Source organism: Prionailurus viverrinus, chromosome F1, assembly GCF_022837055.1.
Source record: "Prionailurus viverrinus isolate Anna chromosome F1, UM_Priviv_1.0, whole genome shotgun sequence".
Taxonomy (NCBI): Eukaryota; Metazoa; Chordata; class Mammalia; order Carnivora; family Felidae; genus Prionailurus; species Prionailurus viverrinus.
The window spans coordinates 10,766,891-10,781,714 of NC_062577.1; the positions used below are offsets into that span (position 1 = coordinate 10,766,891).

The following is a 14,824-nucleotide window of genomic DNA, read 5'->3' on the forward strand; positions in this document are numbered from 1 at the left end:
AAACAAAGGAATACAGAGCCTTGCACATTGAGTTGTTCAAAATATTTATTAAATTGGAAGTTAAAGCTATTAGTTGGAGAGCTAGATAACCAAGGCATGCACATTACCTTCAGGAGCTCATTTCATTGCTGTGTGTGTGTGTGTGTGTGTGTGTGTGTGTGTGTAATAAAAATAGCTTTTTTTTTTTTTTTACGTTCCTGGGTGTATTTATGTACATATATGTGTGTGTATACATAAATATATATATATGCAGAAAGCACAGTAAATAAGAAGAAAATAAAATAATCCATAATCCTACCTAAACAAAACTATGGTTAGAATTTTATTTTATTGTATTGTATTGTATTTTATATTATTTTATTTTTTTAAGGTTTATTCATTTCTCAGAGACAGAGTGTGAGCAGTGGCGGGGGGGGGGGGGGGGAGAGATAGAGGGAGACACAGAATCTGAAACAGGCTCCAGCCTCCGAGCTGTCAGCACAGAGCCTGATGCGGGGCCTGAACTCATGGACCGCGAGATCATGACCCCAGCCAATGTCGGACTCCCAACTGACTGAGCCACCCAGGTGACCCTATGGTTAGAATTTTAGTAGGTAGTCTTCTTGATTATTCCTATTCGTACATGCACACATGTGTATATTCATATTTCTTCCTACAAAGGCATCAACACTTGTAATCTCCTTTTTATCACTCAACAATATGCCATGAACATTTTCCGTGTTAATAAATAAAGGTATTTATTTCTTCCTCTTGAATCATTCTACAACATTCTGTTATATATAAATTGGTATACCTTATTTAACCAATCCTCTATTGATGGCCACCGGTTTATTATGAATTTTTAGTTGTTATAAAAAACAAAAACCAAAACCATTGTGTTGAGTATCCTTGTATATAGATCCTGTACAAAAGTCCACTTGTTTCCTTAAGAATTGCAAGGTCAAAGAGTTTGCACGTTGTTAAAGGTTCTTTTAACACAAATTACTCAAGTGAATTCCAGAAGGTTTGTAAACAACATCTCTTCCCAACCAACACAGTTAAGAACGCCTGCATTCCACACACCTTGCCATGTTGGGGTATCAGCCTTCTCTCTCATTTTTCCCAAAGCCTCTGTCCAGATGTGCACCCAGCATTTCCCCTTTCTCATTATGCATTGCCTCATGAGTACTTAGGAAGTATCTAGAAACTTCTGGAGGCTATTCCTAGTACTAGGAAATAAAACTTGACCTGACTTCAGGGTTTTTCCAGAAAACAAAAGAAGTTGAAAAGCATCGAGGCAACATTTTATATGTTTGATACCCTGATCACTAGTTCCCTGTGATGGGAAAATAAAGTAACTAAACCTAGGAAGAGTCTTAACAAATATGCAAAAATAGATCTTACGCAATGTAGGGAGCCATGGATTTTCCCCCAGAGTCAAAATTATGTCCACGTTTTTTCTTCTTTACTTTTTTTTTTTTTTAAAGAATAAATATAAAGGCATCATCTTTCAACCCTTGAAAACAAGCATGGGAATCACAAGAAAACATTTCATTCTTTTGAACTGTGATTAAGCAAACACTTAAGTACTAATACAATGTCAGACAAATAAACTTCAGAATTCTAGCAATTTATAGTTCTAATTTGCGATGAGGGATACCAGTAATACTCCTACTGATATCTTAGTAGAAATTTAAAATGTGTATTCATAACACTTAGTCATTTCCCTTTGAAAATAAAATCTTTTCAGCCTGCATGTAAAGTGGCCAGATGCCCAATTAGGAATCCTGAAACTCAGCTGGAATGAGTTAATAAGTACCCACGGCAAGTATAAACCAGATTATTAGATTAACCAAAATACCCCATTCCTCGACAATGAAAAAAAAAAAAATACTTGCAAGCTCATAAAATGAGCTGTCAAAGTGGCTTGGTAAATTTCTAAATAAGATTATGATATTTACACGTTCTTGCTAACCTATACCCTGATTAGAAATCAAACTGTGCCTAAATGGATCTCCCTTATTTTTTGCTGTTTCCCCTCAACCCTCACTCCTCATTCCCCGGAAATATTTTATTTTTGGACTGAAAGAAAGGTTATAGATTTTTGGAGTTTGTGTGGGTTTTTTGTTTATTTCTTGAAGGACAGAAAAAGATGAGCTATTTTTTGGATATATATATCAACTTATGTGTATATATGTGTCTATGCACTTTGCCTGTTAAAAATTTTTTTAATGTTTATTTATTTTTCAGAGAGAGAGAGAGAGAGAGAGAGAGAGAGAGAGAGACAGTGACAGAGACAGAGTGCGAGCAGGGGAGAGAGGGAGACCCAGAATCTGAAGCAGGCTCCAGGCTCTGAGCTGTCAGTGCAGAGCCCGAGGCGGGGCTCAAACTCATGGATTGTGAGATCATGACCCGAGCTGAAGTTGGACGCTTAACCGAGTGAGCCACCCAGGTGCCCCTACACTTTCCCTATTTTAAAGGCTTTATATTAGTGAATCAAAATGGATGAAATTTTAGTAACCCTAATTAGTCATTTGGCCACTCTTCTCACAGCTGAACACAGTTTTTTCCTGACAAGGAAGCAACGAAGGAGTATAAATATATATACACTTTTAATTTCTACTAAGAGGATGGATAAAATGTAACTGAGGTACCTTTGGGAAAAGAGACACACTCTCATGATATTTAGTAAATTACTGGCATTCTGGAGTTTAGTCATGTTTGAAGTTAAATTAATAAGTTCATGTTTGCATAAATCTTTATGCTTGTTTTCAAGGAGTCAAGAGAGAAGTGCACTAATTAATTAAGCTCCTATAGGAAATAAAAGTCACATAAAGATAATGTTTAATACTTAGTTCAAATTGTTAGCATGAAAATTAACATAGATTATGACTAGATTATTAGGTTATCTAGATTACTAAATTATTGCCTAGATGATTACTAATATGATTTCTATATATCTTATCTCACTACTAAGATTGCAACAAATTTTGGACGATAGAGGCAGGGTCGACAGAGGTAGGGTCATGTCTTTCTTTTGCAGCTCCCTCCTTCTCCAGCTTTGAATAATAAGCATGAAACCCACAGTCTGTAAATGCCACTGTTTCAATACGTAAGTGATTTAGGGAATTAATGTGTAAATTAAAGCTGTGTGCGTTATGTTAAATGGGTCACTGACAGAAATGCAAAGAAAACACAGAATTCCTTTTCCGTCCATCCAGAGGAATCAAAGGGGGAAAGCTAAGTATTTCTTATCATTCACTAATGCCCTGTAATAGAAATGACTCATCAGCCATATTTGTCTTCTCAACAATAAAGTGCTCTAAAAAGAATATGTGTTCTCGTCATTTCTGCCCTATTCCATGAACAATAGGTGGGATTTTTTTTTTTTTAAACAATAGCAACAACAACAGAAACAGATGTTGGTGGTTGCTTAGCTGCTGGGCTGGTTCTAAGGCCAATTATAAAACAACAATGCCACCTGTTGGATAGAAAAAGAAAGCTTGGTACCATTTCTGTCTGTTCACTGGACAAGTGTTTATTGATGTCTCCTGTAGACATTGATGCAAAATGTTGGGCTGCAGTATACAAGGAAAGAAAAAAAGGAAAAACAGTCCCCGCTTGCAAGAATCATCCTATTTAGTCAAACAAATGAAATATTGTTTCTACTCATGGCAAAATGTAGGAGTCTGTTTTAAAACATGACATTCTGCACCCCTCCCCACCCCCGCCACCACCCAAGTCCTCCCAAGGATTTTTGTCTATCTTGGCATCGCTCTATTGCTTCTTCTCACCCGGCGTGTTCACTCTCCTTTATTTATAGGACTGCTGACAAAAATAGCAATCTCTAACACATGTTACTTAATTAAGAGGAGACCTTACTTTTAATAAATCAGATAATTGTTTAAGAAGTCTGAAAAGATGGTTCCACCTGGAAGGCTTCTGCAGCTTTGCACTTTCCTCTCCACGTCATATTGCCATGCAGTCAGAAATCTCTAGAATGTCAAGAAAGAAAGTGTGATACTCTGAATAGTGAGATGACATGTGGAGCTCAGTCCCCAACCTGGAAAATCAAAATAATGTCTTTGTTTGGGACCGTATTAGAGTGTCTTCAGAGTTGGAAGCCTAACACCACTGTTCAAGATGGCGCCCTGCCACTCACCAGTGCGTCAGTCTAACGACGGAACCACTTGATGCTGTTGCTTTTCCCTTGCTAGCAAGCACTTAACAAAATGAACTTTGGCTGGGCTTCAGGCAGCAGAGAACGTCTGGAATTCCCTGCCCCCATTGCCACATGTATTGGAAACCCAAGAGGGCATGACAGATGGGAAGGGAAGGTTGTATTATCCAAGAACAGAAGGGGTCTAAAGGAAACAGGCATCTCTATTTTCTTTTTTTTAATCTTTGTGAAATATATTTCCCCCTAGGACCTCTTTGGATTGATTTTCTGGCTACAAAGACCAACCTAGTCAGGTAAAGAAAAAGATAGGTGAGCACTCGGAACAGCAGATGTCACTCGTATGTCTGTCCAAAAACAACTACAAGATAAGGTAATGCACAATGTCATCTGAACGTGAGTATGAGTGATTGGGGGTATTTATAGGTAATAAAAATTTCAATTAAGATAAACAGGGAAGATTTATCCAGGAAAGCTCCAATTGTAAGGGTAAAAGCAAAGCAAACATGGGATCCAATCAGAAAGAGAGCCAGACCATGGGAATCATTAGGACTGTCTGACGTTTTTCCACTTATTCTTCCAGGTACTTGGTACAACTGCATTTTCCTGCCTCATGGAAGTTAGTAGGGCTGTATGACTTACTCCAGTGAGGTGTGAGGGAAAACAGTGGATGTTATTTCTGGGCTTTAAAAGGCAGTACAGAATTTTCCATGTACCCTTTTCCTGCCTCAACAACTGTGGATCCAGGGGTTGAAGTGAAGCTTCTTTCAATCTGGTCTCTTGTAACCAATACCATCAGCGTCCGCCTGCTGATTCACATTAGGCATATACTTTTGTGGTGTTAAATCAAGATTTTGAGGTCTGTTTGTTACAGCCGCATAACCTGGTCCATCTTGACTGATACATGGGGTTTCCATGGAATATATAAAATAATTAACTAATAAAAGTAGAAGTAAGAAGGAAAGTCTTAAGGGAACTAAAATTAGGGTGGAACTAGAGGGAAAGCATTTAGTCATAAACCTTTCATGTGTAGCATACAATGTAAGCAAATATCTAAAGATATGTGGCAAACATACAGAGATATAGTAAACATATATACACAGACAGGTACAGATACGTGTATTTCTAAATCTTAGCCTTCCTCCCACTGAAAAACACATTGTTTCCCTACTTCTCCAACCCTGAAAGCGGCAGTAGAAACAGCACAGGTGAGTGTATGTTTCAGGGAGCACCTTCCTCTGTCTATTCTTTTTATTCCCTAGGCTGAAAATTACAACATCAGCTGGATTCCCTGCTTCTGCCTTTGTCCACCCAGAGTTTATACAGTAGCAGAGCAATTTTATTAAAACATAAATCAGACTGTGTCACTTGCTGCACGACCCCCTCCACTAGCTCGCTGTGCACTCAGAAGAGCCAGTCCTTCTCCGAGCTCCTAAGGTCCTGTGTGTTTACTACCTCTGACTTCAACTTCCTCCCTGTCCTTACCTCCCAGCCTAGCTGTTCCTGGACTATATCAAGCACACTTCCTACTTAAGGGCATTTGTAGTTACTAGACCTTGTGCCAAAGTGCTCTCCCTTAGATATCTACACGGTTCACTCCTTTCTTTCCTTCTAGATTCTGCTCAGGAAGACCATTCCTGTCCACTTTTCACACTTGAATGACTATCAAAGTTACTAGGCTTTATTTTTTCTCTGTGGTATCTAAGACGCTCTGATATACTCCATATTTCCTGGGTCCTTGTTAGTAATCTGGTTCCCTAATGGAAAAGAATAAGTTCCATGAAGGCAGCTCCTGTGTTTATTTTGTTCTCCGTGGAATTTCGTCACCCACATGTGTACCTGGCGTGTGGCCATTATTCAATAATGATTATTTTCTCAGTGCTGAACCTCGGTGCCCCGCAGTGTGGCTTCTACTCCACCTTTGCAGTCTCTGAATTTGCCATTCGGTGAGCTGTCTGGGGTCAGGCACAGGATCAGAGCCGGAAGGCACTGTAGCCCCAGGAAGAAATTCACAGGGCTTAGCGCTGAGGTTCCCAAGTGCAGTCCATGACAAAGTTTGCAGTTGCCGAAGAAGCAAAGAGACAAATAAGGGCAGATTTTGAGAGTTTTTACACAAGGCTGATTTTTTTAAAGTTTTTTTTTTTTAATTTTTTTTTTCAACGTTTATTTTTATTTTTGGGACAGAGAGAGACAGAGCATGAACGGGGGAGGGGCAGAGAGAGAGGGAGACACAGAATCGGAAACAGGCTCCAGGCTCCGAGCCATCAGCCCAGAGCCTGACGCGGGGCTCGAACTCCCGGACCGCGAGATCGTGACCTGGCTGAAGTCCGACGCTTAACCGACTGCGCCACCCAGGCGCCCCTAAAGTTTTTTTTTAATGTGTATTTATTTTAAGAGAGAGAGGGAGAGCATGCAAGCGGAGGAGGGTCAAAGAGAAGCAGAACGAGAGTGCAAGTGGAGAAGGGACACGGAGAGACAGAATCCCAAGCAGGCTCCGCACTGTCAGCACAGAGTCCGATTTGGGACTCGATCTCACAAACCATGAGTTCATGACCTGAACCAAAATCAAGAGTCAGATGCTTAACTGACCGAGGCACGCAGGCGCCCCTAATTTTTTAAACGTAAGATTGTGTCCTTGCACTTTGGCACTAATGTGTCCTTTCGTGTATGACATGATGATGGAACGCCATGACAGATGTTTGTTTTGCAGTTTGTTTGCGTTTTCCTTTTCATTGCCTTTACTTGGCAAGGTTGAAGAGTTTAGAGTCCCCGGTAATTTTCAGTTTTCAGATATTCCAGAATTATCTATCCTAAAAGATGAGAAACTGAAGCCAACAGAGATGCCATGACTCCTCCAGGTTCAAAGATCTGGGTTTAGCAGAACCAGCTCTAAGACTCATGCTCCCTCATTTCCAGGTGGTTCAGCTTTCTCTACACAAGACTCCTGCCCCCTGAGAAGCCCTCTGAGAATGACTACTTCTCCAACGTAGAGTGCCCTTTATCCCCTGACACTTGCTTGTCGTTGTTGTTTTATTTATTTTTTAAATGTTTATTTGAGAGAGAGAGAGAGAGAGAGCGCGCGCGCGCGTGCGCATGAGTGGGGGAAGGGCAGAGAGAGGGAGACACAGAATGTGACCCAGGCTCCAGGCTCCGAGCTGTCAGCACAGAGCCAGATTCAGGGCTCGAACTCACAAACTATGAGATCGTGACCTGAGCCGAAGTTGGACCCTTAACTGACTGAGCCACCGAGGCACCCTGCAACTTGCTCTTTTAATCATTAAGTACTTTGGGGCTCTAGTAAAAACTCAAGACTCTTCTTTCTCATTTTTTCTGTCTTTATTCCCCTCTAGGGAAAAAAAAAGTACCTTTTTTTTTTTCATTTCTTGCCCTGCCCCCAATGATGAAGACCACTGTCATGAGTCAGATTAAGAGAATAGGTACTTTTCGTTGGCAACTGGACAACTGGCAACTAGAGATTGTATTTTCTCCCTTAGAAATTTCAGTAATTTATTCAAATACTTCTTTGTTCCTTAAAAGAACAATGTAGAAGAGCATAGAATAAAAGTCCCAACACTATTCCTCCCCCAGAGAAAACCACAGTTAACAATTTTGCATATATATATATATATATATATATATATATATATAAAGATATAGAATATGTCTAGGTATATATTACACTCTTCCTTAAAGACTGTTTGAGCTATATATATATATATATATATATGTAGTGTTCTAGCATGTGAAAACCTCATAAATTTGTGAAAGAACACACACACACACACACACACACACAATGAGAGAACATATACCACTATGCTAACTGGTTCTGAGGGGTAGAAGAATGATGTGTCACTTTTATACTAATAAAAATGGTGCTAAAAATATGACTTCAACAGAGAGCAAGCGAAGGTTGCATGAAATATTTAGTGAACTCAAAGAATTTAAGAAAGTCAGTTCTAGGGGTGCCTGGGTGGCTCAGCTGGTTATGAGTCTGACTTGATTTTGGCCTAGGTCATGATCTCACAGTTCGTATGATCGAGCTCCCCATTGGGTTCTAGGCTCACAGCAAGGAGCCTGCTTGGGATTCTCTCTCTCCCTCTCCCTCTTTCTCTGCCCCTCCACTGCTTGTGTGCATGCTCTCTCTCTCTCTCTCTCCTTCAAAATAAATACATATTTTTTTAAAAAGTAGTCCTAATAAGATAAAGTGTCTGTGTTAGAAGCAAACTGAACGGTTAGCACAGGATAGGAGGTGAGTAGAAGGCTGTTCTGTGTGTAGAACATTCCTGGGTGTTATATTGTCTGATCACCCCTTTGCTGCCCTGGATGTTGTTTTGCACATTTCTCAAGTATTGTGTGTGTGTGTGTGTGTGTGTGTGCGCGCGCGTGCACAATGTGTGCATCTTGCAAATATCCAACTAAACTCTAAACTTCGTTGTAGGCCAGAACCTTGTCTCCGTGTGCTCATTATTGCCCTAAACAGAGGGCCTGTGCAATACCCAGCACCAGGTAAACACTGAACCTCTGCCACGTCGACTTCTGCGTTTGTTTACGCTCTTCCTTAAAGACTGTTAGAGCTAAAGATGGCTCGAGCTGTTAAGAAATTCCTTCCCCGTGTCTGGTACTATAGTGGCTCACGAGCTTCTTCCGATTATGTTTCTTGTTGTCTTGGAATCTGGCCTATAAACAGAGAATGCTAAGTGCACACCACATCACAATCAGCAAGGACTGGTCATCACAGCTGACACGGAGAATGGAATGCGCTCTCTTTGTAGAGATCGTGGCCCTGGAGAGAAGGTTCAAATTTTCATGAGCCAAACAACCGATCATAGCACCTTCCTGCCACCCAGGATGTCCTGACTTCTATATGGGAACCATCTGGGCCACCATCATGTGGTGTACATCATGATCACCATCAGTAAACTTGGAACATCACTGAATTCCAAGATCAAAAGAAACCTTAAAGGTATCCTCATCCAACATCCATCTTCTTTATGGTTAAGTGATTGATGACTGTTAGTAATTTACATAATACATTTATTGTTGGGAAGTTTTCTTTTCACCCATACGAGGATTTGAAATCTCCCTTCCTAAAACTTCTACCCATTGTTTTGCTCATTCAGTCATATTTAAAAATTGACCTCTTTGTATGTCAGATTCTGTGTCATGTGGTGAGGCTAATAAGACGGTAAGGCCACATGTGCTTTCAACAGCCTAGTGGTTGGGTTGGAAGCTAATTACATAAGTATATAATAAACAGGCTGTATTTGTGTGAAATAATTCCTAGTTTTGTTTAAAAGCAGGGTGGAGGAGCACTTAACCCAATCTGGCTGGCAGGGTAAAGGAATGGAAGCTTCCCGATGTATGTGATATGTCACTTCTCTCTCTCGCTTGTTAGCCAGGGAACTATTTAACCAGCTATGGGTCAGCCCAATTATATCATCTAGACAAAACTTCCACATCTTTTCTGCAAACATGATACTCTTTGCTGGGGCACAGTGACTGAATCCCCTTCGTTCTTTTCCCCACTCCACTCCCACCCCTATGTAGAAACAATGGCATTTGAGAAATTGACCCCAACTCCAACCATCATATCATATCCCTTGCCGGGATCCCTAATCTAAGCTTATCAGTGCATGGCATTCCACTGATGACAAGTACTCGGTTTTATTTATTTATTTATTTATTTATTTATTTTATTATTTATTATTTATTTTATTTATTTTATTATTTATTATTTATTATTTATTTATTTATGTATTTATTTTATTATTATATTATTTATTTATTTATTTATTTATTTTTATTTTTTAGAGAACGAGAGTGTGTAAGCAGGGGAGAGGGACAAAGAGAGAAAGAGAATCCCAGCAGGATCCACCCACACTCAGCACGGAGTCCCATGTGTGGCTCAATCCCACAACCCTGGGATCATGACCTAAGCTGAAATCAAGAGTTGGCTGCTCAACTGTTTGAGCCACCCAGGTGCCCCAAGGACAATTACTGTTCAAGGAGTGGGAATATTATGAAGGGAAAAAATATGTTCTGGGCTTGGGAGTGGCATACTTTCTCTCATGTTTTCTTTCCAGAAATGAATGAGGCAACATGTAGCCTATTTTCTACCAGTGAGCAACTTACATCCATGATGAAGCCAACACTGTTATCAGAAGAGAGACAAAAGGAACTTGGATCCTTGATCACATCGCTGAACTGGATGAACCAGTCCTGACACACACTTCCAAGCGTGTAAGCCAATAAACGTACTTACTCGTGAAGCTAGTTTCATCTAGGTTTTCTGTTACTCACTTCTAGAAGCATCTTAAGTGTTTAACTCGCCTAAAGCTTTATTAAAGCAAAACGATAGAATGTCTGTGTTTTTTCCCCTCAAACAACCAGTCTCATAATATTAAGAAGGGAAAGAAAGTTTCTTCGGTATTCTTGTTTTTGTGAATCAATTATGGTTCCTTGGGCCCAAAGGCATATTTTCCAGCAGAAATGTTCTTGATTCACTTACAGAATGGATAACAGTTGGAAGCAATTCAGCTCCACAAGTATTGATTACATGTCTACTCTTTGCCCTGCATTATGCTGGGCACTAAGGTATATGCAAAGTGCTTCTGAATAAGATGTGGCTCCTTTCTTCAAGGAGTTTAAAACCCTTTGGAAATCAAATGTAATATAAAGAGCTTGAGCTTTGGTGTCATATACTGAGTTTCAAATCTTGCCCTGCCTATTATATGTCTGGCACTCTACGTAGGCTGTCTCCTTCAATCTTCACATCAACTGTTAAGGTCATTATTTATGAATGAGGAAATTAAGTTCAAAGAGGTAACTAACTTTCCCAAAGTGACTTGTCAGACATGATGGCGCTGGGAAATGAATATAGGACTGAGTCCAAAACCAAAGGTATGACCAATGTTTAGGTGGGAGTTGAATGTGCCATTAATAGGCAAACACCCCCAGCCAGCCAATTTATGTCTATTGTAGTTCTTCTGTCTTAAAGATATGCTACACTCCCAAGTAGTTCTTCTGTCTTGAAGTCAAAGGTGGTGCTCGGTTGGTCTTTTAGGGGAAAAAACTCTCAAGTGAGACAAAAGCTCCATCTGATGGCAATTAGTGCAAGAGCATTGAACACTTTTTTTTTTAATTTATTTATCCATTTAATGAAGATTTATTATACCTAATATATGACAGGCATTGTGCTAAACACAATGAAGAATACAAAGATTCATGAGGTTCAGTTTCTGCTCAGAAGGAGCTATGGCCTTTTAAGTAACAATAACTGCCATGCATCAAACGTCTACTAACTGCTGGGCATTTTTTCATAATCATCTGTAATCTTTAAATGGCAGGGCAGTATTTTTGTGCCCATTATATGGATGCAGGAACCGAGGCTTGGAAAAGGCTATGCCCAAGTCACACAAGCAAAGTCAAGACTTGAAAGCAAGTCTGACCCCAATGCTTGTGTTCTTTGTGTGGCGAGCCACCTAAACTTGATTGACAGAAGCAGTGCCCAATAGGTGCTCCTTTTTTATTCTCTGCTCCTACCACAGTGCTGTCCGCTTAGGCACTCAGTGACTCCACCCTGTTCGTTTTTAGTTCTGTAGCCGAACTCTATCCTCTTGTCCTGATGGTTACCAAGTGACTGGTTTTGAGAAATCTGAGATCCGTTCCCAGTTCTGTTGGCCAAAATAGGCCTTCTTGTCCCTCTTGTAAACTGGCTATACGATTTAGATGCAACAAATACATTTCGAACACCTACTAGGTATGCCGGTCCTTCCACATATGTTGTTTCATGACTTCCGTTTTTGCAAATAATGAATTTGGGGCTGTCATACATTGCTCAAGGTCACTCACATTGTTAAACGTGGGTCTAAGATTCAAATGCCAGGTCTCTCGACGATCCAGCATAGCTTGAAATATATATCCAAGTTTTCAATATACTTTCCAGGATATGTCCAAGTCTAATACAATTTCTGCTACACCAGATGTGAACGCTGTTGGGTTTTGTATGGTGAGAACTACTTTCATTTAAAGCATTTACTCTCTTTCTTCCTCTCGGAATATTTTACGTCTATGCAACCTCTGCTTTTTTCCTTGGTGTCTCATAATTACTGGTCCTGGCTCCACGCTCTCTCCCATAACTATTCCCAGAGGCCAGCTCTCACCATGTTACAGCCTGTCTCCTACTTAAGTTTTCATGAGAAATGCCTCCTTTGTGGCATTTACCAAAGAGGGGGAAAGTCTCCCAAGCTCCTCTAAATAGCATAAAGTACTGCTTTTCTCATAGTCTTGAAAAAGTTTCTTTTTCTTTTCTTTTTTTAACTCTATGGCCTGTCCCACGAGTAAGACCTAGACAGCTTGCCACATGAAATCTCTTTGAGTAGACTTTCTTCAAAACTTTGGTCTGCCTGAAACAGTGATTTACTCTCCTTAGCCCCAGGTAATCTCTTGGGAATGCTTTGTTATTTTCAGAAAGAAGAAAATAGCAAATTAAACATGTGAGATTTATTTTTAAAATTAATGTTTATGGTAAAACTCAGCAGAGGTAAGGACCTCATTGGGGTAAGGCCACAGTAGTTCTTATGTCTGTTACCTTGTGAAATTCTCAGTAACACATTAGATTTTTCTGTATTTCCTTCATAAACCCATCTTGTTTGACACTTCAGTGTGGTGACCCTTGGACTGAATGGAAAGAGTCTAAATGAGAAAAGAGCTAGGGTCATTCACTGCTACATTCAGAAGCTGTTAAGTGTTTTTGGAGTTTTCTCAAGAGAAAGTTGGCATGAAGTGAGATTCAGAGTACCCTTTACTTGTAAAAAGGACAAGTGGGAAAAAATGTCCTTGTCTTTTGAGAAAATAAGCAAAATCATGCTTTCAGCAAAATCGTGAAAGCAGATGCAGCATCAGCAAAGTAGTGAAAAGCAATAACTGAGAAGTCTGATAGACCAGAGTGCAAATCCCATCCCAACTGCTTATTAACTGCAAGTGGTTTAATGTCCCTGGGGTTGACCATAGTTACGACTTCATAGGATCGTTGTGAGGTTTCAATGAGCTAATGAAAGTAAAGCACTTAGTAAAGCATAACTTCCCTGATGATCCTACATCTGGTAAATATCCCAGCTGTTATGATAATGATTATGATTATTTTTTATAGACGTATCTCTTCAGTGAAGTCCAAGGGCTGTGCAACAGGATGCTTCCACTTGGGCATCTGGTCATCACCTCAAGCGTATAATCCTGTACAGCAGAGATGGATTTTTCTGAGATCAAGGAGAAAGGACAGATGGGACCAATGACATTGACCTTGGAGATAGTTTTAAATTGCTCATTGACATTCTCACTGCGTGCTTGTTGAGGCAATTAGTCTTCAGTCTGTATAAGTATAGGTGATTAGATTTCCTAATAAGGACTGGTTAAGAAAGATTAAATCACTCAAAGTCTCAGCCTATGTCTTCCGAAATCACGGAATATAAATCCCATGATTTGAGGGGGAGAAAGTTGGGCAAGAAGGAATCTGAAAGCTATTAGGTGATATTGAGAATGGCTTGGAGAAGAAAGGGACAAATTGAACATTCAGCTGATTATCCAGATTGTGCAACATAGGCCTGACAACCCAGGAACCTTTAACATTTAGTTCTTTAGCAGAATTTAAATTCCTGTCTCACTCTCCTTAAGGGACATCCTAACTCTGGAGCTGCTCCTGAAATTGCCAGTGACCTCTGTTGCAAAGAGACTGTTTCATTGAGAAACTTACCTTAGGCAATCTTTACCAGAAATGATCCCAAAAGCACATGCTAAAACGGGATTTTGGATTGTATGACCCCCTGCCTGGCTGATAATAAGGACCACATCACTGGAGAACTGCCCTTATAGCAAAAGAGTTTATATATTAATTAATTAATTAATTAATTCTTGTATTTACCTGGCACTAAACCAGGCCAAAAAAAAAAAAAATTGGGATTATCCTTTATAATCCAGGAGCTTACATAGTATTTTAGAATATAAGAAGCATAGACAATCCTAAATTAATCTGTTGGCCCCAGACTGCATTTAGCTTGGTTATTGTCAGATTTTGAAGATTTATGAACCACAAATAATACCCTCCCACCCCTCAAACTGTGTAATCTTGCTCTAAATTTTGAAAAGCAGAGTTTCTGGTCAAATAAGCAGGAAATGAATTTCACCAAGTCAAGGAATTCAGCTGACCACCAGGCAAGCCGGCCATTTTCCCAGATAGCTGCCTCTCCAGAGATTATGGAGGCCCAGGGGAAGAGCCAGAAGGAAGCCTGTGTCTAGCTCCACGTGCTTCCTCCCTCCAGACACCAACATTTCTTCCGCAGTATATGAATTAGTTTTGACACAATATTTCTGAATAACAAATGACCCCCAAATTCATGGGTTTAATGAAACAATCAGTTATTTTTAAAATCTGTGGGTTGGCTGAGCTGAGGTGAGGCAGGGCTCAGCTGGGTAGATCCCTGGGTGACTGTGTTTCTCTGGGCCAGTTGGGGTGGCTCAGCTCCACATGTCTCTCATTGTCCTGGGATTGAAAGTTGGCCAAGGCATGTTTCTCTCATAGAAGGAGCAGAGGCAACAGGGAGTGAAAGGAAGCATGTGAGGCTTCTTAAGACCTGGGCATGGAACTGGCCCGGTCAATCCCACCTACAT

The 14,824-nt window shown here is 40.2% G+C and overlaps 1 long non-coding RNA gene across 1 annotated transcript; it reads left to right on the forward strand.

The window, feature by feature from the left end:
- Positions 1-9,033: 9,033 nt before the first annotated feature.
- Positions 9,034-13,592, forward strand: LOC125154984 (uncharacterized). Its single transcript, XR_007148009.1, has 3 exons — positions 9,034-9,122; positions 10,243-10,399; positions 13,311-13,592. It is a non-coding gene; the product is annotated as an uncharacterized LOC125154984 (long non-coding RNA).
- The last annotated feature ends 1,232 nt before the right edge of the window (positions 13,593-14,824 follow it).